General features: G+C 42.7%; 1 protein-coding gene across 1 annotated transcript in view; it reads left to right on the forward strand.

Moving 5' to 3' along the window:
- The first annotated feature begins 2,735 nt into the window (after nucleotides 1-2,735).
- The window catches only part of PIP5K1B (phosphatidylinositol-4-phosphate 5-kinase type 1 beta), a 350,214-nt gene continuing 328,910 nt past the window's right edge, over nucleotides 2,736-24,039 (forward strand). The window contains exon 1 of the mRNA XM_070794241.1: nucleotides 2,736-2,797. The gene's annotated coding sequence lies outside the window, so the exon portion shown is untranslated. The remainder of the gene's footprint in view (nucleotides 2,798-24,039) is intronic.

Here is a 24,039-nt window from a genome sequence, read left to right on the forward strand (position 1 = left end):
GTCCATCACCAACTCCCAGAGTTTACTCAAACTCATGTCCATTGAGTCGGTGATACCATCTAACCATCTCATCCTCTGTCATCACCTTCTCCTCCTGCCTTCAATCTTTCCCAGCATCAGGGTCTTTTAAAATGAGTCAGTTCTTCGCATCAGGTGGCCAAAGTATTGAAGCTTTGCAAAGCTTCAGCCTCAGCCCTTCCAATGAATATTCAGGACCGATTTCCTTTAGGATGGACTGGTTAGATCTCCTTGCTGTTCAAGGGACTGTCAAGAGTCTTCTCCAACACCACAGTTCAAAAGCATAAATTCTTTGGCACTCAGCTTTCTTTATTGTCCAACTCTCACATCCATACATGATTACTGGAAAAAATCAGAGCACCTAGAATCCTGTTTAATAGTGTTAGCTCTCTAAATAGCCAGTGGGCATTCTGCTTTGTGAGTTTGCTCTGGAAACTGAAGGCTGTTGGCCTCTGTGCTTTACAGAAGGGAATCAAACAGGCTTTTAATGGAAAAGGTATGTACAAGTGTGTGTGTCCATTTGTAAGTAGCATAGGTGACCATATCTGAGCCATTATTTTAATTTTGATTTTATCTGTTTTTGTCTCCTCTGTATTCCCAGGAAATATCGAGAACTAACTTTGTATTTTCACTTATCATTACCTCTCTGGGAAGCAGATTTGTTTTTTCACTCCTTGGATTTCAGAACAAATATCTGAGAAGCAGAGGAGAAACTGGGATTACCATCCCCAGATCCCAGCAGTCTGCTACTTACAGCGGTATGCTGCTGCCCTCTACACGGTGATTCACACCAGGCAGATGAAGGGTTCTTTGATCTGTGTCTCTTTCCTCCACCCAGGCCTCTTTAGACCCAAGCTGAACTTTGTTAGTCCAGCATTTCTAAGAATCAAGGAACCTGTGTTCTGGCCTGTGGGTCACTTAATATTTGGGGGGTCTCAGTTTTTACTTCTGTGAAGTGATCATGCTGGACTAGATTTGTGTTCCTACTCTTAGGCTTTGAAGAGCCTAGGGTGCCAAAACCAGACAGAAGTCACAGGGTCCTAAACAAGTGATGCCCTAAAACTCCCAGGGGTGGCCTGACACATCTGGAAGAGGTATGCTAGAAAAAGTTTAACAGATATGTGTTACCAAGGAATTATTGCCCTCCATTCTGAACGGAGAAGTACAAGATTTCAACTCAAAAAAAGAGGTTTTTTCATTTGCTGAGAACTAACAGAGTATCCTTTCAAACAATTCATTTTGGCTCACCCATTAGGCGGTCGAGGATAAGGACATGAAAGGTTGGTTTTCTTGGGGCAGAATGTATCCCACGTTTCCCACGAATGTGTTTGTTTTTAAAATAAGGGTAAAGGGAAAGGATCCGCCTGCAATGCAGGAGACGCAGGTTCGATCTCCGAATGGGGAAGATCCCCTGGAGAAGGAAATGGCAACTCACTCCAGTATTCTTGCCTGGAGAATCCCAGGGACGGAGGAGCCTGGTGGGCTGCAGTCTATGGGGTCGCAGAGAGTCGGACACAACTGAAGCGACTTAGCAGCAGTAGCAGCAGGTATAGCTTCCATGATAGCAGCTCCCTCCCCTCCCCCAGACCCAAGAGAGTCCTTTAGACTTGGCCGGTGTCTTCTCCGTTGCTGGACTGACGTCGGGTGAGATTACTAGGGCCCCACGCCCACTCAGCTCTGTCAGAAAGATTTGGCCCGGACCCTCATCACCGACCATCAGTGCCTGACGTCCCTCCAGCCTTCTCTCTCCCAGGACCCTATTTCTCCTACCTATTTCTATCTGTTGGGTAGGTCTTACTTCCTGGGAACACGTACTCTCTGCCTTGCCCCTTCCTGGTTAAAGTGGGGGGTTCGGCGCAAGCAGAGTCCAGCGGGCAGAAGACCAGGTGTCGAACAGTTTAGTGGCCTGAGGAAGCGGGAGCCCTGTCCCAAGCACAGCCCTGTTTTCCAGGGCTGCAAGACTTTGAGCACTGCCGAGAAGCCCTTGGCTAGCCCTGCAGCCCTGCAGGAAGCCGCTAGATCTAGGGGCCCACTCCACCCCCTCTCTCTGTCTTAGGCACGCGGCCGCGGGACCAAGCGCCTTGTCCCCAACGTCGACTCGGACGCCCAGTCCTACTGCGGTACAGGATCCCGCCGCCGCAGCTGCAAACCGGTCTGGCTTCCCTGCAGGGCGTGCGGGAATGGAGCGAGGGGGTGGAGAGAAAAGGGGAAGAGCCTGGGCGGCCGGCGGGCGGGGCCTGCAGCCTTTCAGAGCCGCGGCCGCCGCCGCGCAGCCCGCTCTCCCCGCGCCTTGCTCCGACTCTAGCGCGCTCTGCGCAGGAACCTGCGCCCAAGCCCGGGGGCGCCCTGCTCCTCAGTCCCCGGCCCCCGACCCCGAACGCGCCGCGGCCAGAGTGCGCCCGGCGGTGGAGCCGCTCAGAGCAGCGGGGGCTTCGGCGGCCGCTCGGGGCTCAGTCTGGCCGCAGGACCGGCGGGGAAGGAAGGGGAAAGCGGGGACACACTCCGGCCGCGGCGCGCGCGCATTGCACACTCGCAGCCGCGCGCCCCCGCTGAGGCGCGTCCGGGGCGAGTTTGGTCCCGCGGCTAGGGCCCCGGCACCTGCCCGCTCCGCGCGCTGCGCCCGGCCCGGGCCCCGCCCCGCTGACCACCCCCCCTCCCCCCCGCCCCTTGCCTGCAAGGCTCTCCTTTCGACCCGGGGAAGAGACAACGTCCCGATAACTTGCACGCTGTGGCGCAACTGGTCTCGACACCGGAGGTGCCCGAAGGCTGTCCCGGTGAGGTAAGTTTCCTGCGCGTCCCCTGCCCCTCCTCCCGCGACCCTCCTTTTGGACTCGAGCTTGGGGGCTCTAAGTCTCGGATGAATCCTGGCGATCTCTCGACGCTCAGACTTTGTCCGTCTGGTGCTGGAGGTAGGGTGGAGGGGGTTCGCGTGGCCACCGAAGCGGGACCTTCATTCCTCCGGGCCACGGCTGCGCGCTCCCCGCGGGCACCCACTCCGCTTACTACCCGGATCCCCGGGGCCGCAGTGACACTGGGGATCACTCTGGGTTCACTTGAACCGGAGCCCCCTTCCCTTTTTCTGGGTAGCCAGCTGAGTTTGGCTGCAACAAGAGAGTTCTCCCACCACCCTCCCCGGATATTAAACAGCGGCGAACTTGTTAGGCGCCCCTGGGATCTCAAGAGGGGCTTGCGAGTCGGTGTTCTGGTCATTTCTGGCGCTGGAGCCGGATTGAACAGGTGCGGCGTGGTTTCAACCTAAATGCAGCAATATACAGACTTCTGCGTTTCACCTGCTTCTCTTCCCCAGCCGAGTCAACGTGACGCTTCAACAGCTGGGACGCGGGGTGGTGGGAGTGTGGGGGCACCGGAGAGGGAGAACTCCGGGGTTTGATTTGCCAAACCGGTGCCAAGAGTCACCAAAACAGAAGACAACAAATGGCAGCTTATCGTTCATCTATGCAGATAAGCCTGTTGTCAGTTCTTACCCCCCACCCACCCCCAACTCACTTGTCTGTGGTGCCTGGCGTGGTTGGATGGAAACCTGTTCCAGAGTTGTTTGGATAGGCTGATGAATTTTTTCTTCTGATCAACTGAAATCTGGGTTCTCAGCAAGGAAATGCTAGTTACTCTGATTTTTTTTTTTTTTTTTTAAAGGCAACTAGCGTGTTGCAGACCAAAAATACTGCGCACCCCCACTCCCCCACTCTTCTATTTTTCTATGATATTCTCAGCCTGCCAGGGGCCCTAGCTCTAAGGTGAGTGACCCTTGAGAGGCCGGTTGGGCCTAAGAATGTGCTAGTCACCCGCAAAGAAGCAGCAGTCTCCCCATCAGTACTACCGAGCATGGGTTTGGGTAACCCTTGTTGCCCTCCCGGTGAAAAGCATCCACCCAGGCTTCTGTCTCTTCTATGTAAAGGCTGAAGTGCTGGGAGTGGAGAAAAGCCAAAGGGTTGGATTCCTTACCACTTTTAATGTGATGAAGTGTAATAGTGTTCATGGAAGCTTTTGTCAGGGCATTTCCAGTCGAAAGGAGGCCCTAGAAATAAACCTTTCTCAGATAAGTCCTTGCCAGTGGGAAGTTGAGTAAGCAGCAAGCATAATCTCTGAGCTGAAGGAAATGGTGCCTTCTGTGGGGACTTAGGAAAACTGATGAGAAAGCTGGTAAGACTGAGACTGATGCATAATGACGTCTTAGTTGGGGAGGAACACTTTAAAAAATGAATAAAATCTTGTTATATCTTTGTCCAAATAAGACTAGAGGGATTTGGTAATACCTCACATTTGCATCAATGCCTTGCTTTGTAAATGCTTTTTCATATTCTCTAAAGGGCTGTTCTGGTGGCTCAATGGTAAAGAACCTGCCTGCCAATGTAGGAGGCTCAGGTTCGATCCCTGGGTCTGGAAGATTCCCCAGATAAGGAAATGGCAACCCACTCCAGTATTCTTTGCTGGAAAATCCCATGGACAGAGGAATCCCATGGGCTATAGTCCATGGGGTTCCAAGAGTCGGATTTGAGTTAGCAACTGAAACAATAACAACATTCTCTGAAAAACTTTTAATTCTGACCATTTCAGGGAGGAGGGCAAAAATTATTAACCAGATATTCACAAGAGGAATGTGAGGCTCACAGGATTAATGACTTATCAAGGTAACAAGTGGCTGGAATTAGAGTTGAAGCCAGGTTGTCTGAAGGAGAAGGCAATGGCAACCCACTCCAGTACTCTTGCCTGGAAAATCCCATGGACGGAGGAGCCTGGTAGGCTGCCGTCTATGGGGTCACACAGAGTCGGACCCGACTGAGTGACTTCACTTTCCCTTTTCACTTTCATGCATTGGAGAAGGAAATGGCGACCCACTCCAGTATTCTTGCCTGGAGAATCCCAGGGACGGCAGAGCCTGGTGGTCTGCCATCTATGGGGTCACACAGAGTCAGACAACACTGAAGCGACTTAGTAGCAGCAGCAGGTTATCTGAAATCATTACCACCACTATTATCATCCACCCAGTGCTACTTCTGTGCTTGTATAAGGTTTTTACAATGGCCAGACATTTCTGCATTTATTGCGGTTTGCACTGTCTCACTGTGAATTACTGTTCAAATTTCAACAGTTGAGAAAACTGAGGTTTAGACAAGAGATTAGTTTTGTATAGTATCATGTCTAATCTAGTAGAGTTTACAAGACTAGAACTCAAAGCTCTTGATGTCTAGTCCTTGGCTTTGTAGATTGTGACATTGTTTCACTTCTGACAACAATGAGGAGACATCATGGGATACAATACATCGGGGACTGTTAAGCATGCTTGCTCATGACCTGGGTTCTAGTTCTGGCAGTATACTTGACTGTGTGTTTTTCTTTAGTCTCTAAGTTGTGTCTGGCTCTTCTGTGACCCCATGGACTGTAGCCCACAAAGCTCCTCTGTTCATGGGATTTTCCAGGCAAAAACATATAGGAGTGGGTTGCCATTTTCTCCTCCAGGGATTTAGCTGTATAACTTGGACCAAATCCTACCACCTTTGAGCCTCAAGTCTCTCACATATAAAACAAGAAGTTTGTATTGAGTTATTTTTCTCTTTCTGGTTTAAGCATTCTATAATGCTTATCAATATATTTGTAATCCGTTAAAATCATTTCTCTAGGGGAAAGAAAATTTTTCACCCTGTGTTAAGGTAATCCGAATTACCTATTCCACTTGTAATTTACTTCCCCTTCATCACATATCACTTAATGAGGTGGTTCAGACAGTAGAGAATCTGCCTGCAGTGCAGGAGGCTTGGGTTTGATCCTTGGGTCGGGAAGATTCCCTTGAGAAGAGAATGGCTACCCACTCCAGTGTTCTTGCCTAGAGAATGCTGTGGACAAAGGAGCCTGGTGGGCTGCAGTCCATGGGATCACAAAGAGTCAGACATGACTGAGCGATTAACACACACTTGCCCTTCATCACATACCACTTAATGAAGGGAAAGAAAATTCCAAGGGCACTTTAGCTTAGCATCTATGTTGTTTAATAGTATTGTTTTATTTGGAAATATTCTCAGGGGCTGAACTACTCTAAAATGTCAAGATTTACCTGAATATTACAGACTGTCAATTCATACCTTCATTTATTTTTTTGGCTTTGGGATTTGATATGGTAAGTAGTCAATGAAGAGTTGAATGAAGGAGGAAAACAAAGCATCTTGTCATCCTTAGAAAGCATCTCATCATGTAAATTCCCAACATCTGCTGCCCCATAAGGTAATTTACCTATGGGAGGTGTGCCTCCTGGAGCTGGCAGACGCATGTTGTGTCTTTCCTTCCCAATTACATCATATAAAGATGAGTGTTTATTTCTCGGTGTAGACCATAAACTGACATTTATGTCATTCTCTTTTGCTTGCCTCTTGCCTGCCTTAGTTGTTAGTAATGTGCAATTGGCTGAAATATACATTCCTAGAAATTGACTTCTGCCCTTTCCTGAAAGAATATGTCTTGAGATGAAGATACCAACCATTCTTATATTTGGGTAAATTTCAGTATATGCTAATACTGACTCGTGGTTTCAGAGGAGGAACCTAATTAACAAAATCAACCTCGCTTCTGTTCCCTCTAAGAATCCTCTTCTCTTTCCACCCATCCTTCCTATATGCACAAAAGAGTGTTTTAACTTTTAGAAGAATGATGACAAATAATTAGAATGGGTCTTACTGATTCAGCCGTGGAGGATTGAGGTAGATTTCTTTCTGATAAAGAATTCAGAATCTTGGGCCTTTTATGGGTAAAATAGCTGAGGCTTGGAGAGGTGAATTGACTGCTTGTAGTCTCACAGATGTTGAGCAGGAGGACTACGGCTAATGTGAAATTCTTAAGATTCTTACTCAAGGTTTTACTAGGGATTCTATGGTGAGAGTGCATTTTTGACTTCTAGAAATCATAGAGATTAACAGAAAATTTCTGTTTACTAGTAATTATTCATAAGGTGTCACATTTTTGGTTTCATATTTATATTTTTATATCTTCTTGTCCAAACAGATAATAAAGGAGACAATGTCCATTTTCATCCATTCACTATGATTCTCTTGGCTTATATATATCACTAGACTCAGAGTTAGTACTTTGCTTCAACCAGTGCTTGGGGAGAAGGAACTATTTGAATAGAAATACAAATGTATGGTAGTTTTCCAGACTTTTCTTCCTGGTTAATAAAGCCAGAAGCCACAGGCCTTGTCATACATGGATAAAGTCATAAATATGTATACATTTAATTTGCATATTCATTTAAGTTGTACTTCTGTTAAATGGTGAGTCAGAACATTAATATCCTGGAAAAATAATTCTTTTCTCCTATGGCTGGAGCCTTCATTAGTTACTCTGTAAAAATCAAGCCTGAAATATATTTGTTGCAGAAACATGTTCTTTTTGTATCAAGCACATTAACTGGGGTTGGAAGGAGTCCTTTTATTTTTCTAGAAGCTGCCCAGTTAGAACTGTACATTATGTAGCTCAGCTGTTCATTTGTGGACTTATCTAAGGCAGTTCTTCTAAATGCCAGGGAAATGGAGGAGGGAAGAAACCTAGCCTTTTGTTTTATTTAGTATTTTTCTTTTTTGTTCTTAATGTTAAGCTTAATCTCTTGATGACATTTTTGAAGTACTGTTTAGTCAAAATTGGCTGCTATTGACGAAGCGTTTTCTTCAGTCAGGTTCCTTTCAGGATAAAAGATTAGACCAGGGAAACCAGGCTTAATTTTATGTATTCCATTCTCAATTGTATCTACTTGTGTCTAACTTCATTAGAGGGGTGTGTGTGTGTGTTAGTCACTTGGTCATGTCCACCTCTTTGTGACCCCATGGACTATACAGCCTGACAGGCTCCTCTGTCCATGGAATTTTCCAGGCAAGAATACTGGAGTGGGTAGCCATTCTTTTCCCCAGAGGATCTTCCCAACCCAGGGGTCTAACCCAGGTCTTCCACATTGCAGGAGATTCTTTACTATCTTGGCCACCAGGGAAGTCCATCAGAGGTATGTAAGGAGATAATATAGGAAAACACAGGAGCCCTACCCAAATTAGGTTACTCTTGGGAAGATTTGAAACATAATAACTGAGATGTCTTTACATGTCTAGTCAACTGACAGTTCTTAGGTATTATAATTTTAAGTTAAACCTGTGTTTGAAAGACAACTCCCTGAAGTGTGTATTCTTCTTTTAGAAAGTCTTCTGCATTGTTTATGGGATGAAATAACAGTAGGTGTTCAGTATGTTTGGAGGAGTTGACTAATGCGTGAGCAAGTTCTTGAGACCTGTTTCTCTAAAGGTTTTAGAAAGTCAGGTATAAAATTTTATATTGAACTACATAGCATTTGTGTGTAGTATTGCTCAACTAAAAACGGGCTTGTGTCTTTCAGTAGAGTTTCTTCAGGCAAGGATGGGGCTTGCAAGCACTGCAGGCCCAGGAAATACAATATAATTACCTTGAATTGGAACTAAAATCCCAGGACTAAAGACACAAGACTGTAGAAAGTTCCTCTGTTTTGTAAGATAAAGGTGATACTTAAGCCATTGCTATCCAATAATGTTGAGCAAGGGGTTTAGGAGGAAATTATAGCTAGCCATAAAAATGTGTTTCTTTGCTTCATAGATTTGCACAAGAAATTCAGTAGATTTTACTTATTGAGTAGTGAATTTTTTCTTTCTTTCTTTTTTTTTTTTTTTTTTACTTAAAGATAGTTGATTTCCGGAGAAGGCAATGGCACCCCACTCCAGTACTCTTGCCTGGAAAATCACATGGATGGAGGAGCCTGGTAGGCTGCAGTCCATGGGGTTGCTAGGAGTCGGATGTGACTGAGCGACTTGACTTTTCACTTTTCACTTTCATGCACTGGAGAAGGAAATGGCAACCCACTCCAGTGTTCTTGCCTGGAGAATCCCAGGGACGGGGGAGCCTGGTGGGCTGCAGTCTCTGGGGTCGCACAGAGTTGGACATGACTGAAGCGACTTAGCAGCAGCAGCAGCAGTTGATTTTCAATGTTATTGATTTCTGAGGTACAGCAAAGTTGTGCATATATATGTGTGTGTGTGTGTATATATATATATACACACACACACATACATTCTTTTAAAAATTCTTTCCATTATGGTTTATCATAGGATATTGTACATAGTTCCCTGTGCTGTACAATAGGACCTTGTTATTTATCCAGGATTTTCAACATTTAAAGCATACTTTAAAAAATACTTCTATCAGCATAATTATCTCTTGATCATTTGGTCACAGCATTTACTGATAAAGTAAGGAAACAAAACAACAATAAAAAGAAGCAAAACTATGACCAGCTTGAGGAAGTGGTAAGTGCATCATAGGTGTTTAGCTGATATTTGCCAGTGGGAAAGGTTAGGCATCACGTTTTGTTTATTTTTGTATTCTTGGAACTTAGCATTATGTATGGGAAAAGGTGGGGATTTAATAAATATATACTGAACAGCTTATGAATTTACATGAAGACTACTCTTCAAAACCTTGGGACATTTCATGATTATTCTGATTTTATTATTTTCCAGACCCTCTTAGAAATGTCAGGCAGACTGATAAACACTAGTTTCAATAGTTTATAGTAATCCTTCTTTTTATATCATAAATGGTATTTATTCACCAGACCGCCAACTTTTTTTAACCAATGTTCCTAGGAATGATTTTTTTCTCTTCCTTAACAGAAAAAATAATCTAAATAGGAAATCTGTTCTTTCTACTGTTTATAATTATCAGATAAACATTTTTAAAGCTCCCAGAGTGGCATAAGAGTGAATTTGGTTCAGGATACACAGACAAGAATGGACTTTAAGCTTTTCTGCTGCTGCTGCTACTGCTAAGTCGCTTCAGTCGTGTCTGACTCTGTGCGACCCCATAGACGGCAGCCCACCAGGTTCCCCCATCTCCGGGATTCTCCAGGCAAGAACACTGGAGTGGGTTGCCATTTCCTTCTCCAATGCAGGAAAGTGAAAAGTGAAAGGGAAGCCACTCAGTTGAGTCTGACTCTTAGCGACCCCATGGACTGCAGCCTACCAGGCTCCTCTGTCCATGTGATTTTCCAGGCAAGAGTACTGGAGTGGGGTGCCATTGCCTTCTCCTTAAGCTTCTCTAAGTTAATCAATTTAAATGTCACCTCGTCTAGAGACTCTCTGATCATCTAACTAAAGGGGACCTTCTTCATATGTTTTATTCACCTATCACAGTAGATAGTTATACATTTATGTATTTTACTTTTTTTTTTATCATGTCTACTCAGACTCACACTCAAGATTATAAACTCCTTAAGAGTGGATGTCATGGTTCCTTAACATTGCTTATCAAGAAAATGCTTGACATATAATAGGTGCCCAGTAAACATGTAAGTCAGTGAATGAATAGGTCCCATTCATCTTGTCAAGATGAATTGATTTTATATCCTGCAACTTTACTATAATCATTGATTAGTTCTAGTAATTTTCTGGTGGAGTCTTTAGGGTTTTCTATGTAGAGGATCATGTCATCTGCAAATAGTGAGAGTTTTACTTCTTCTTTTCCAGTTTGGATTCCTTTTATTTCTTTTTCTGCTCTGATTGCTGTGGCCAAAACTTCCAAAACTATGTTGAATAGTAATGGTGAAAGTGGGCACCCTTGTCTTGTTCCTGACTTTAGAGGAAATGCTTTCAATTTTTCACCATTGAGGATAATGTTTGCTGTGGGTTTGTCATATATAGCTTTTATTATGTTGAGGTATGTTCCTTCTATTCCTGCTTTCTGGAGAGTTTTTATCATAAATGGGTGTTGAATTTTGTCAAAGGCTTTCTCTGCATCTATTGAGATAATCATATAGTTTTTGTTTTTCAATTTGTTAATGTGGTGTATTACATTGATTGATTTGCGGATATTGAAGAATCCTTGCATCCCTGGGATAAAGCCCACTTGGTCATGGTGTATGATCTTTTTAATGTGTTGTTGGATTCTGATTGCTAGAATTTTGTTTAGGATTTTTGCATCTATGTTCATCAGTGATATTGGCCTGTAGTTTTCTTTTTTTGTGGGATCTTTGTCAGGTTTTGGTATTAGGGTGATGGTGGCCTCATAGAATGAGTTTGGAAGTTTACCTTCCTCTGCAATTTTCTGGAAGAGTTTGAGCAGGATAGGTGTTAGCTCTTCTCTAAATTTTTGGTAGAATTCAGCTGTGAAGCCGTCTGGACCTGGGCTTTTGTTTGCTGGAAGATTTTTGATTACAGTTTCAATTTCCGTGCTTGTGATGGGTCTGTTAAGGTTTTCTATTTCTTCCTGGTCGAGTTTTGGAAAGTTGTACTTTTCTAAGAATTTGTCCATTTCTTCCTCGTTGTCCATTTTATTGGCATATAATTGTTGATAATAGTCTCTTATGATCCTTTGTGAAAAGAATAAAATACTTAGGAATATATCTACCTAAAGAAACTAAAGACCTATATATAGAAAACTATAAAACACTGGTGAAAGAAATCAAAGAGGACACTAATAGATGGAGAAATATACCATGTTCATGGATTGGAAGAATCAATATAGTGAAAATGAGTATACTACCCAAAGCAATTTATAGATTCAATGCAATCCCTATCAAGCTACCAACAGTATTCTTCACAGAGCTAGAACAAATAATTTCACAATTTGTATGGAAATACAAAAAACCTCGAATAGCCAAAGCGATCTTGAGAAAGAAGAATGGAACTGGAGGAATCAACCTACCTGACTTCAGGCTCTACTACAAAGCCACAGTTATCAAGACAGTATGGTACTGGCACAAAGACAGAAATATAGATCAATGGAACAAAATAGAAAGCCCAGAGATAAATCCACGCACATATGGACACCTTATCTTTGACAAAGGAGGCAAGAATATACAATGGATTAAAGACAATCTCTTTAACAAGTGGTGCTGGGAAATCTGGTCAACCACTTGTAAAAGAATGAAACTAGAACACTTTCTAACACCATATACAAAAATAAACTCAAAATGGATTAAAGATCTCAACATAAGACCAGAAACTATAAAAGTCCTAGAGGAGAACATAGGCAAAACACTCTCTGACATACATCACAGCAGGATCCTCTATGACCCACCTCCCAAAATATTGGAAATAAAAGCAAAAATAAACAAATGGGACCTAATTAAACTTAAAAGCTTCTGCACATCAAAGGAAACTATTAGCAAGGTGAAAAGACAGCCTTCAGAATGGGAGAAAATAATAGCAAATGAAGCAACCGATAAACAACTAATCTCAAAAATATACAAGCAACTCCTACAGCTCAACTCTAGAAAAATAAATGACCCAATCAAAAAATGGGCCAAAGATCTAAATAGACATTTCTCCAAAGAAGACATACAGATGGCTAACAAACACATGAAAAGATGCTCAACATCACTCATTATCAGAGAAATGCAAATCAAAACCACTATGAGATACCATTTCACACCAGTCAGAATGGCTGCGATCCAAAAGTCTACAAATAATAAATGCTGGAGAGGGTGTGGAGAAAAGGGAACCCTCTTACACTGTTGGTGGGAATGCAAACTAGTACAGCCACTATGGAGAACAGTGTGGAGATTCCTTAAAAAACTGGAAATAGAACTGCCTTATGATCCAGCAATCCCACTGCTGGGCATACACACTGAGGAAACCAGAAGGGAAAGAGACACGTGTACCCCAATGTTCATCGCAGAACTGTTTATAATAGCCAGGACATGGAAACAACCTAGATGTCCATCAGCAGATGAATGGATAAGAAAGCGGTGGTACATATACACAATGGAATATTACTCAGCCATTAAAAAGAATACATTTGAATCAGTTCTAATGAGGTGGATGAAACTGGAGCCTATTATACAGAGTGAAGTAAGCCAGAAGGACAAACACCAATACAGTATACTAACGCATATATATGGAATTTAGAAAGATGGTAACGATAACCCTGTATACGAGACAGCAAAAGAGACACTGATGTATAGAACAGTCTTATGGACTCTGTGGGAGAGGGAGAGGGTGGGAAGATTTGGGAGAATGGCATTGAAACATGTAAAATATCATGTATGAAACGAGATGCCAGTCCAGGTTCAATGCACGATGCTGGATGCTTGGGGCTGGTGCACTGGGACGACCCAGAGGGATGGTATGGGGAGGGAGGAGGGAGGAGGGTTCAGGATGGGGAACACATGTATAATTTTTTTAAATTAAAATTGAAAAAAATAAAAAAAATTAAAATAAAAAGGAAGCACGCAAAAAAAAAAAAAAAAGATTAAAAAAAAAAAAAATGAATTGGACCACCACTGAGGTTTCTCAAGCCAAACAGTCTGCGTTGTGAAGATTGTTCTTAAAGGCTGGCTGTGACAACTCCATGAGAATGGCAACTAGGTCCTCCAGAAGAAGGTAACAGTGATGGTTTAGGTTCTGGCATCAGTATGAAGAGGTATCTCTATATAAAGAGTTCTTGCTTTTTCTTTTTCAAAAATAACAGAACAAATAAGTAGAAATTATGAAGCATAAGACAAAACATTAGGAAACTATTAAAATAAGGTCTGAAAGTACAAAAATCCCAAACATATATAACTCTTAAGTGAGATACCATAGTGATAATATACAGGGCAACTTCCTATGACACTCCAGGTAAAGCTTCCCAACTTCATCTGGTTCCTTTTTAAATGTTAGTTAGACATAGCCATTATCCAGTCTCAGGAAGAAGCCAGGTTCTTGGGTGTTGTCCCTAGAACTGAGGACTTGTTAGAAATGCAGATTCTTATACTGTACCCCAGGCTAACTGAGTCAGAAACTCTGGGTATGGGGATCAACAATCTGAATGACAAGTGATTCTGATGCATGCTCGATATTGGTGTGTGTGTGCATGCTCATGCTTAGTTGCTTCAGTCATGTCTCTTTGCAACTCCATGGACTAGCCCACGAAGATCCTCTGTCCATGGGGATTCTCCAGGCAAGAATACTGAAGTGGGTTGCCATGCCTTCCTCCAGGGGATCTTCACAACTTAGGGATTGAACCCACTTATGCTGCGTGTCCTGCACTGCAGGTGGATTCTTTACCCACTGAGCCACTTGGGAAATCCCAATATTGGCAGGAAATGGTAAACCCATTCCTCAAAATCTAAGCCTCCTGAAGTGCTTGGTATTCCCAGATGAATTTCAGGGTGTATGGAGAGGGTGCCATCTGCCTGCTCTAGAAATACCAGAGGAGAGATAGAGCCAGTTTTGGCTTTTCTCACATCCTTGTAGACCACAAGAGAACAACTTCATATGACTGGATTGGGTATCAAGGACTTTAGATAGTACAAACAAGCTCTGGATAGTCACTGGCCCCTGCCAAGTGGTGGGTACTCCCAGGGCTGGGAGATGCACCAGGGTATGTGGGTGATGGGAGGAAGACATGCTTCATGCATAGCTTATGTTTGGGTGTTGCTTCAGTAGGGTGCCCGGTGGAGGAATGATTTTGAGAGCTAGTGGTTGTCTAGGAAATAGTGCTTTGCTGACAATTCTGAGTATTTCAAGTCAGTTCAACATACTAAATGTTGATGGAATCCTTAGCCAGGACAGTATCAAGTGCTAGGGGGTATACAAAAAAGTACAGCATGGTTCTGGCTCCACTGTGCTGACTTGCTCTGTTCCAGGCACTTCTCAAGTGCTGTTTCTCCTCATCTTCACCATGCTCCTGATGGTGGGCTGCAGCTTCCTCACTGATAAAGGGGAAATTGGAAACCTGACTGGGCTAGGTGCATGCTCATGGACACAGTCGGTAAGAGACGGTTCCATCTCTGGATTTTCTGATTTTAAAGCCCTCATTCTCTTCTGTTTCAAACACTTGTGTCTCAAAATGTAATTTTGGAGCGAGAATTTAAAAAGAAAGACATAAGTGGATCTAAAATTTACACCTCCAACCTAGGCCTCTCTATGAGCACTAGATTACATAATTGACATTGCACTTGGCTATCTCAAAGGCACCTGAAATTTTTCATGTCCAAAACCATAATCCTGATCTTTTCCTGCCTTGTCCTCTTGCTTAGCTCTGTGATGGACATCGCTAGCCACTGCCTCATAGGAAATAGAAACTTGGAGCTATACTTGACTCCATCTTTCTCATCCACCACATCTAACCTATCACCTATTTCTGTCAATCTTGCTTGCTGAATATCTCCCTCTTCCATCTGGGTCTCATAGTTTCTGCTGATTCTGCTCTAGTCCAACTTCTCATTTCTCTGCTGGATTTTAACCATCACCTCCCTGGGCTCCCGAGTCCACTCTGGCCCTCCTCTAATCCATCATCCATACTGCAGCCAGAGCAATTGAAGTGGCTGGAAAGGACCCTAGGTGTGCTGGCTGGATCCTTACCTCTCACACCCAGGCAGGCCCTTCAGGAAGCAGACACATTTTGGCCCCTGGGGCTCTCCAGATCTGTAGCTTTAGAACTCTTGCACAAGTCTGAGGACTTGCTCTTCCAAACAACATCCTACTTTGATGGTTTTGTTTCCTGGAATGTGGTCAGGCCATGGTCATAACTATAGTTGGCTGCTCTTACAGCCACAGGATGAAGACTCCAGTGTGATCCTAGGGTCTTGCCCAAGCCTCACCAAATACCAAGATTTTATAGTGCACTTGGGCTTCCCTGGTGGCTCAGCAGTAAAGAATCCCAGGAAATGTAAGAGAAATCCAGCGGTTCGACCCTGGGTGGGAAGATCCCCTGGAGAAGAAAATGGCAACCCACTCTAGTTTTCTTGCCTGGAAGATTCCAAGAACAGAGGAGCCTGGTGGGCTATAGTCCATAGGATCGCAAAGAGTTGGCCATGACTGAGCAACTGAGCACACAGGCGATATTCTAACAGGAACCAAAGACTGCTGTTTAGATAAGAGAAAAGCAGTTGTTGAGTAAGGAGTTAGTTAAAGGCTAAAAACATTATCTTTGATCTTCTAGGTATTTTTAGGATGAATATGAAACAGGATTGTAGGATCCTTTAGAGACCAGTTAACAGAAATTAGCTTACGCTAAGCTTGCTTTTAATCTTTGCACATGGCTTTTTCAGTTACTCAGTCCCTTGAACTGTAAATAATAGAGAAATACCAAATTATATTAATCAGCTTGGTCTACTGAAACAAAGTAACACAGACTGGGTAGCTTGCAAACAACAGAAACTTATTTCTCACAGTTCTGGAGGCTGTTCATCTGAGATCAGGATGCCAGCATGGTCCGGTTCTGGTGAGAACCCTCTTCTGGGTTGCAGACTGCCAACTTCTCATTGTCATCAAATGGTGGAAAGAGAGCAAGAACCCTCTCTGGGGTCCCTTTCATAAGAACACTAAACCCATTCATAAGGGACCCCTTTTCATAGACAGGTCACCTCCCAAAGGCTCCATCTTCTAATATCATCACACTGGGGTTTAGGATTTCAAAATATGAATTTGAGGGGTGTAGGTTCACATACGCAACCCTTTGTGGCCAACTCAGTGCCCTCTAAGAAGCACATTCTATGTTGAAAGCCAGGACAGACATAGACATATAAATAATATATTCAAAACAAAGATTCATGGAACAATACTTAGCCTAGACTGTGTGAGATGTGCTCTTCTTCTTGTCCTGTTGCTAAGTCATGTCCCTTCTTTGCAACCCCATGGACTGCAGCATGCCAGGCTTCCTTGTCCTTTGCTGTTTTCTGGAGTTTGCTCCAACTCATGTCCATTGAGTCTATGATGCCATCCAGCCATCTCAGTATTTTCTGATAAGTTCCATCCCACCTCCAACCTCTACCAAATCTTGATCTGCCATTTTGGTTTTACTCCCTGTTGTTGGGCTGAGACCTGCAATTTGGAAGACATGAATCTATTCTACTATCCCCTCCAGTGCTGCCTTTGCAGAAGCTCAGTCCAGAGGTGTATATTTATTGGGGGCCTGTCTGTCATTCCCCATCCACTGATCTTTCCACCCTTGTGGGTTCAGGGAGGGTTGTGAGTTAACAACCCTATAAGACTCTCCCTGCGAAGTTTTAATTTCTGTCAAAAAACATTGTGAGATTGGAGAGTAGGCATCTAATAGAACTTGGTGTTGGGGAAAATCAACTCATAAAACCACTTTGTCTGCTATACAGGGTAAGTCACCTACAGTGATGAAATATGACCTTTAAACTGGGGCATGGCTACAGTTTTTCATAGAATGCTCATTCAAAAGTTCCTAATAATTTATTTTAGCAAGAACCTAAGGTACTGTAAGAAGAAAAATGAAACTAACCTAAAAAATATGTCAAGAACAGTTTGACAGCATGTTTTTTTTTCTGCCTGAAATTCATTGAGACATCAAGTCTGCCAATTTTAATTGGCTATTCAAGCATAAAATGAAAGGAGCTTAAAACAGGGAACTCTTATTTTTTTAAATAATTCATTTATTTTTTATTGAAGGATAATTGCTTTACAGAATTTTGTTTTCTGTCAAATCTCAACATGAATCAGCCATAGGTATACATATATCCACTCCCTTTTGAATTTACCTCCCATCTTCCTCCCCATCCCACCCCTCTAGATTGATACAGAGCCCCTGTTTGAGTTTCCTGAGCCATACAGCAAATTCCTGTTGGCTATCTATTTTGCATATGGTAATGTAAGTTTCCATGTTTCTCTTTCCATACATCTCACCCTCTCCTCCTCTCTCCCCATGTCCATAAGTCTATTCTCTCTGTCTGTTTCTCCATTGCTGCCCTGTAAGTAAAGTCTTCAGTACCATTTTTCTAGATTCCGTATATATGCATTAAAATACGGTATTTCTCTTTCTCTTTCTGACTTACTTCACTCTGTATAATAGGTTCTAGGTTCATCCACTTTATTAGAATCAACTCAAAGTTGTTCCTTTTAATGGCTGAGTAATATTCCATTGTGTATATGTACCACATCTTCTTTATCCATTCATCTGTTGATGGACATTTAGGTTGCTCCCATATTCTAGCTACTGTGTATAGTGCTGCAATGAACAATGGGATACATGTGTCTTTTTCAATTTTGGTTTCCTCAGGGTATATGCCTAGGAGTGGGATTGCTAGGTCATATGGTGGTTTTATTCCTAGTTTTTTAAGGAATCTCCATACGGTGTTCCATAGTGGCTATATCAATCTACATTCCCACAAACAGTGCAAGAATGTTCCCTTTTCTCCACACCCTCTCTAGCATTTACTGCTTGTAGACTTTTTGATGATGGCTGTTCTGACTGGTGTGAGGTGATACCTCATTATAGTTTTGTTTGCATTTCTCTAATAATGAGTGATGTTGAGCATCTTTTCATGTGTTTTACAACAGGTTACTCTTGACTACTCAGAACTTTGGGGCAGGCTGTTTACTTCTAGAACAAATTTCTTGATTGCTAAGGGTTTGCTTACTTAAGAATCCAAATTTATTATAGCCAATTTTTGTATAGAAAATTTCCCCAAAGTTGCCACTACCTTCCCTGATTCTTCAAAAGATTTTACAGCATAGAGTATATCTCATTTGTATAATAAAATGATAACTTCAGATTCATTCAGGGATATAAAGCTCTTTGCTCTTGAACCCAGTGGCCCCACTTTGCTAATATTGAAAATCTTACCTGCCTTTTTAAAAATATTTTTTGACCCCGTTTCTGTGACTTTCAACAGTGATAACACTTCCACTCGTTGTTTGTTACTGAGAATGTGTTGTGATCTTGGGAGCCAGATAACACCTTTGTTATCTGAATTGTGTTTCCCAAATAGACTCATCTTACTCATTGACTTGAAACTTATTTTAAGAAAGAAAAAGTGACTTTTTTAGGGAAAATCTCAAGCAAGCAAGCTTTAGCTTTTCTCATTCATTTAGTTCTTCAGCCAAAAAAGAGTATGGTTTTCTTATCGTTTTTTGGGCTAAGATAAAGTGCTACCTTTTTAGGCTGAGATATTCATGGTTTCCTTTTTATTTGTATAAAATATTTGTGTGTGTTTACTACATTATGGTCTAAAGCATACTTTCATAGGCTTTTTCTCCCCCCATTTAAACAGTGATAATTTATGGGTGTAATGGTGAGACTTTCATTTTTAATATTTTATGCCTTTGGAAGTTATAGATTACCAAAGGTAACTCCTTTTCCATTGGAAAAATTGCATAGAAACTTCTCCAGTCTCTCTGATGTCCATCTTCTATTGGAAAAAATAACTTTAATACCTACAATAAAACAAGGGAGGTGAATATGAAAATTTTAACTTATTTTTAAGAAGTGGTGAGAGCTAGACTGTTCTTAGTCTTAATGCATTCGTATATGGAAACAGTAGTGTCATTGCTTTGGCAAGCTCTATTTAAATGCTCTTTATTGTTTTCCCCAAGACAGGTAGTTTAGGCAGAGTGGTGAAGATTTTTGGAAAATGAGAAATCAGTCTCTCATGCTAAGGGTTAAGAGAGAAACATGCCTTTGCTTATGCTTGTTTATAAAAGATTGAATGGAAATAGAACCTTTAAGATTTGTGTGGAAGTGGGCTTCACTATTTAGTTTTGCAGTTTCTCAGAAACTTCCTCTCCTACATGGCAACTTATATTGTAAACATGATGCATCATTTCATTTCATGCAAACCATATATACAGAACAGTCACTCTCCACATATGTCAGAAGACTTCTGGCAGCTTTTTAGAATTGAGCCTGAAGTATCCTCCCCACGCACCTAGCAGCTTTAGAGATGGTCGCAAGCACTTCTTGATATTCCATTTTTGTTGTTTTCATCATTGTCCGCCTCTCACACTGGAAAGTGAACTTCTACAAGGGGAGGGACTGTGTGTGTTGGCTCTTGTATGCCCAGCACCTAGAAAAGTGTTTAGCACAGATAGCTCTCAGTGGATGTTTGTTGAATCAATGAATGATTTTCTTAAGCCACAGTTGTCTTTTCTTTCTCTTCTTAGGTCCTCTCCTTTCTAAAATGTTAACAAGTCTAGCTGCTAGTCTTCCAACTGATTTCAAGTTCCTTTCCCAATGAGCAGCCTTGTTTTTGGCCAAATTGTACTCTTTTTGTCCATCTCTTGCTTTTTGGCCTGTAACATTTAGAACTATTTAATAATTCATGCTTCACTCTCTCTCAGTCACTTATCTGCTCTTGTGAGCCCAACTCTTACCTCCATGAAAAATACTTATATTATAAAATCTATACTTGTACCTTTTAAAAACATGAATTGATCTGCATTCCTAAATTCTAGATTTTCATCAGATACCTTTTTTTTTTTAACCTGCTCCTGAAATTTTAGCAGTCTTTTTATTTTGCTCATCGTTATTTCTGTGCAGCTACCAAGTCACGAGGAAATTTTTTTTTAAATTTTCTTCCATTTTCACGTGTATTTCCTATATTAAACACCTCCTACCTGGACATCATAGCAGCTTCCCAAATGGTTCCAATACCTCCCCCCTCTCCCTTTTTAGTCAGTTATAATACCTGCTATCAGAGATTATAATTTTATCAGTACCATGCCCCCAAATCCTTAGATGCTTTGTTATGCCCCAAATCTAAATGCTTTGGTTTTGTCCATAAGACCATAGTTGACCATTCATCCTCATCATCATCACTGTTGTTGTCATTGTCATCTTTGTAGTAGTGATAGCAACTACCATTTCTTAAACTTTTACTCTGTACCAACCACAACACAGAAGACATAAAGCCATAACATTTCCTGGTATGTTTGGGAGCTATGTAATCTGATAATGAGTTGGGTATGTGTGGGTGGAAGGAAATCGGGCTGGAGGGGTGTGTTGGAGCCAGACCATGGACATCTTATCAGATGTGCTGAGGAGTTTGAACTTTCTTCTATTGGCAGTGAGGCAACACCTAGGAGATTTTCATAGACAAGTGATGAGTCATGCTTTGTGCTAGATCAGGAGCCTGGACTACAGTTTGGAAGGTGAATGAGATGGGTAAGGGACTGAAGACACAAAGGCTAGTTACAGCAGATGATATAGCTACAATAGAGATGAGGAGGACCTGAACTCAGTAGTGAATGAGCAGATTTGAGATTGAAGAGGAGAACTGATAAGACCTGGTGGCCACCTGCATGTGGATTTTAAGGGAATGGGAGAGGTAGATGATGATTCTCTAGTTTTGGCTTGAGTAGCTGAGGAGATTGGAGAATGATGGTCCACTGAGAGTATGGAGAAGAGGCAGCATACATGTGGTGGCAGAGGTGGGAGGGCCGTGATGATGAGTCCAGTTTTGCACATTCGTTTGCAATCCCTGTGGGATGTGTAGGTGGAGTGTGGCTGTAAGGAGAGGGGCTCATGATGGAGACACTAGCCGTGTTATGGTCATGGTTCTCTGAGCAGCAGTTCACACCAGCAGGACATTCCAGTGCACAAGTGTGGAGGTGAGGAGAGAGGCCCATGATGGAGACAATGTTACGATCTCTTGCTTGTGATCAAAGCCACAGAATTAGATGAAACTTCCCTGGAAGAGTTTGCAGACTAAGAAGAGAGCATGTCTGAGAACCAACATCATTCCCTGATCTTCACTTTCAATTTCATTTCTTTATGCCTTCCTCATTCTATTTTTTTTAAAACTGAATCTTCTTCTATTTTCTTCTCTGTTGAAGGAAATGGTATCAGACTTGCACGATAACACATATGTCCCACTTCTGATCCCCACATGTGCCCAAGAGTGATTTCTCAGGCACACACTCCCTTTGGCATTCTTGCTCTTACCACTGTCTTGGAACTTTCCCTTGAGGTTGACTTTTCTTTTGTTCTCAGCTTCTCTCTCCTTGCAGGCCCAGTCCTGACAGCCAGGTCCATGTCTTTTCCTACTTCATCTTTCCCACACAGCCTGACAGCTCCAGTGTCTTCCTACACACTGGCTGCTTCTAGTGCTTTTTGTTTATTGTTATTCTCCTTTAGCGGAATAAAGTAAAAAGGTGAACAACTCAAAGTTCTTTAAGGATTTTGAGCAGTTGAGGCCTCTTGAACCAAATCGAAAATGCCTGCTTACAATAAATTTGTGACTAAAAGGTTCTGCTGCTGCTGCTGCTGCTGCTAAGTCGCTTCAGTCGTGTCCGACTCTGTGGAACCCCATAGACAGCAGCCCACCAGGCTCCCCCATCCCTGGGGTTCTCCAGGCAAGAACACTGGAGTGGGTTGCCATTTCCTTCTCCAATGCATGACAGTGAAAAGTGAAAGTGAAGTCGCTCAGTCGTGTCCGACTCTTTGCGACCCCATGGACTGCAGCCCACAAGGCTCCTCCGTCCATGGGATTTTCCAGGCAGGAGTACTGGAGTGGGGTGCCATTGCCTTCTCCCTAAAAGGTTCTATTTCTTATTAAAAAAGAAATTAGCAAAACAAGTCCATGAAACCAGTGTAAAATTCTTGTCATCTGTTATTCTCACTATTGAAACTTTCAGAGGAAGGGAATTTAGCTGCTCCCCTACACCTACCATTGCTTATTGCAAGCAGAGTTTATCTCCAGGTTTCATTGCATTGTACTTCCTCTATTTTTATTCCATGGACAGAGGCACCTGGCGGGCTACAGTCCATGGGGTCACAAAGACTCAGACACAACTGAGCAAGCACGCACACATCATAGGTCTTCACTGGTGGATCAGCTGGTAAAGAACCCACCTGCCAATGCAGGACATGCAAGAGACACGAGTTCGATCCCTGGGTCGAAAAGATCCCTTGGAGAAGGAAATGGCAACCCACTCCAGTATTCTTGCCTGGAAAATTCGGTGGACAGAGGAGCCTTTCGGGCTGCAGTCCATGGGGTCACAAACAGTCGGACATGACTGAGCAAGCATGCACACATCCCATTCATTTGCCTAGGCTGAATCTGGGTGCAGTGAGAGATCTGGCCCTAAAAGCAGAGGTTCTGGCTCATCCTGATCCATCTCCTGACATTTTGGTGACCTCTGGTCAGGGGCTTGACCTCGTTGTGCCTTTTTATTCTCATCTATTGGGCTTCCCTTGTGGCTGAGATGGTAAAGAATCAGCCTGCAATGCGGGAGACCTGGGTTTGCTCCCTGGATTAAGAAGATCCCCTGGAGAAGGGAATGGCTACCCACTCCAGTGGAGAAGACAATGCCACCCCACTCCAGTACTCTTGCCTGGAAAATCCCATGGACAGAGGAGCCTGATGGGCTGCAGACCATGGGGTCACAAAGAGTCGGACACAACTGAGCGACTTCACTTTCACTTTTCACTTTCATGCATTGGAGAAGGAAATGGCAACCCACTCCAGTGTTCTTGCCTGGAGAATCCCAGGGATGGAGGAGCCCGGTGGGCTGCCGTCTCGGGGTCGCACAGAGTCAGATATGACTGAAGCGAGTTACCAACCCACTCCAGTATTCTGGCCTGGAGAATTCCGTGGACTGTATAGTCCATGGGATCGAAAAGAGTCGGACATGACTGAGCAGCCTTCACTAGACTATTCTCATCTATGGAATAAGAATATATACATGGGCTCTTGGCCTAGTTCAAAGGTATGCTGTGAGGTCAAATGGAATGATGGCCTTTGAAGTCAATAGAAAAAAATCATCATGCACATTAGAGAATTTATTTCATAAGAATTACAGGATAAGGCCAGGCTCCAAACAACCACCTCTATAGCCCATGGGTAAAGAGATCTGAAGTAAAGGTTGTATTAATAGAATCTACTGTAATGGGGTTCCATAAAAGAAGTCTGCTCCCCAATCTGAGACACCACAGGACTCTGCTAAAGTCTGCCTGATCAGAGTTCCAGAACTTAAATGTACCCTTAACATGAATGAGGAGAGCAGCATAGTTTTATCTTTAAAAAGAGGTGAATTTTGGACATGGAGATTTGTTGAAGAAAGTGAAACGTCTGTTTACTTGTTAAAGAAAAAGAATACTCTCCAGTTAATCTATAACAAAGAAGGTAAGCATATACAATGGGGAAAAGACTTCAATAAGTGGTATTGGGAACGCTGGACAGATACAAGTGAAAGAATGAGATTAGACCATTTCCTCACACTGTGTACAAAAATCAGTGCATGACCTAAATGTAAGACCTGAAACTGTAAATCT

The sequence above is a fragment of the Bos indicus genome, chromosome 8 (assembly GCF_029378745.1).
Source record: "Bos indicus isolate NIAB-ARS_2022 breed Sahiwal x Tharparkar chromosome 8, NIAB-ARS_B.indTharparkar_mat_pri_1.0, whole genome shotgun sequence".
Lineage (NCBI taxonomy): Eukaryota > Metazoa > Chordata > Mammalia > Artiodactyla > Bovidae > Bos > Bos indicus.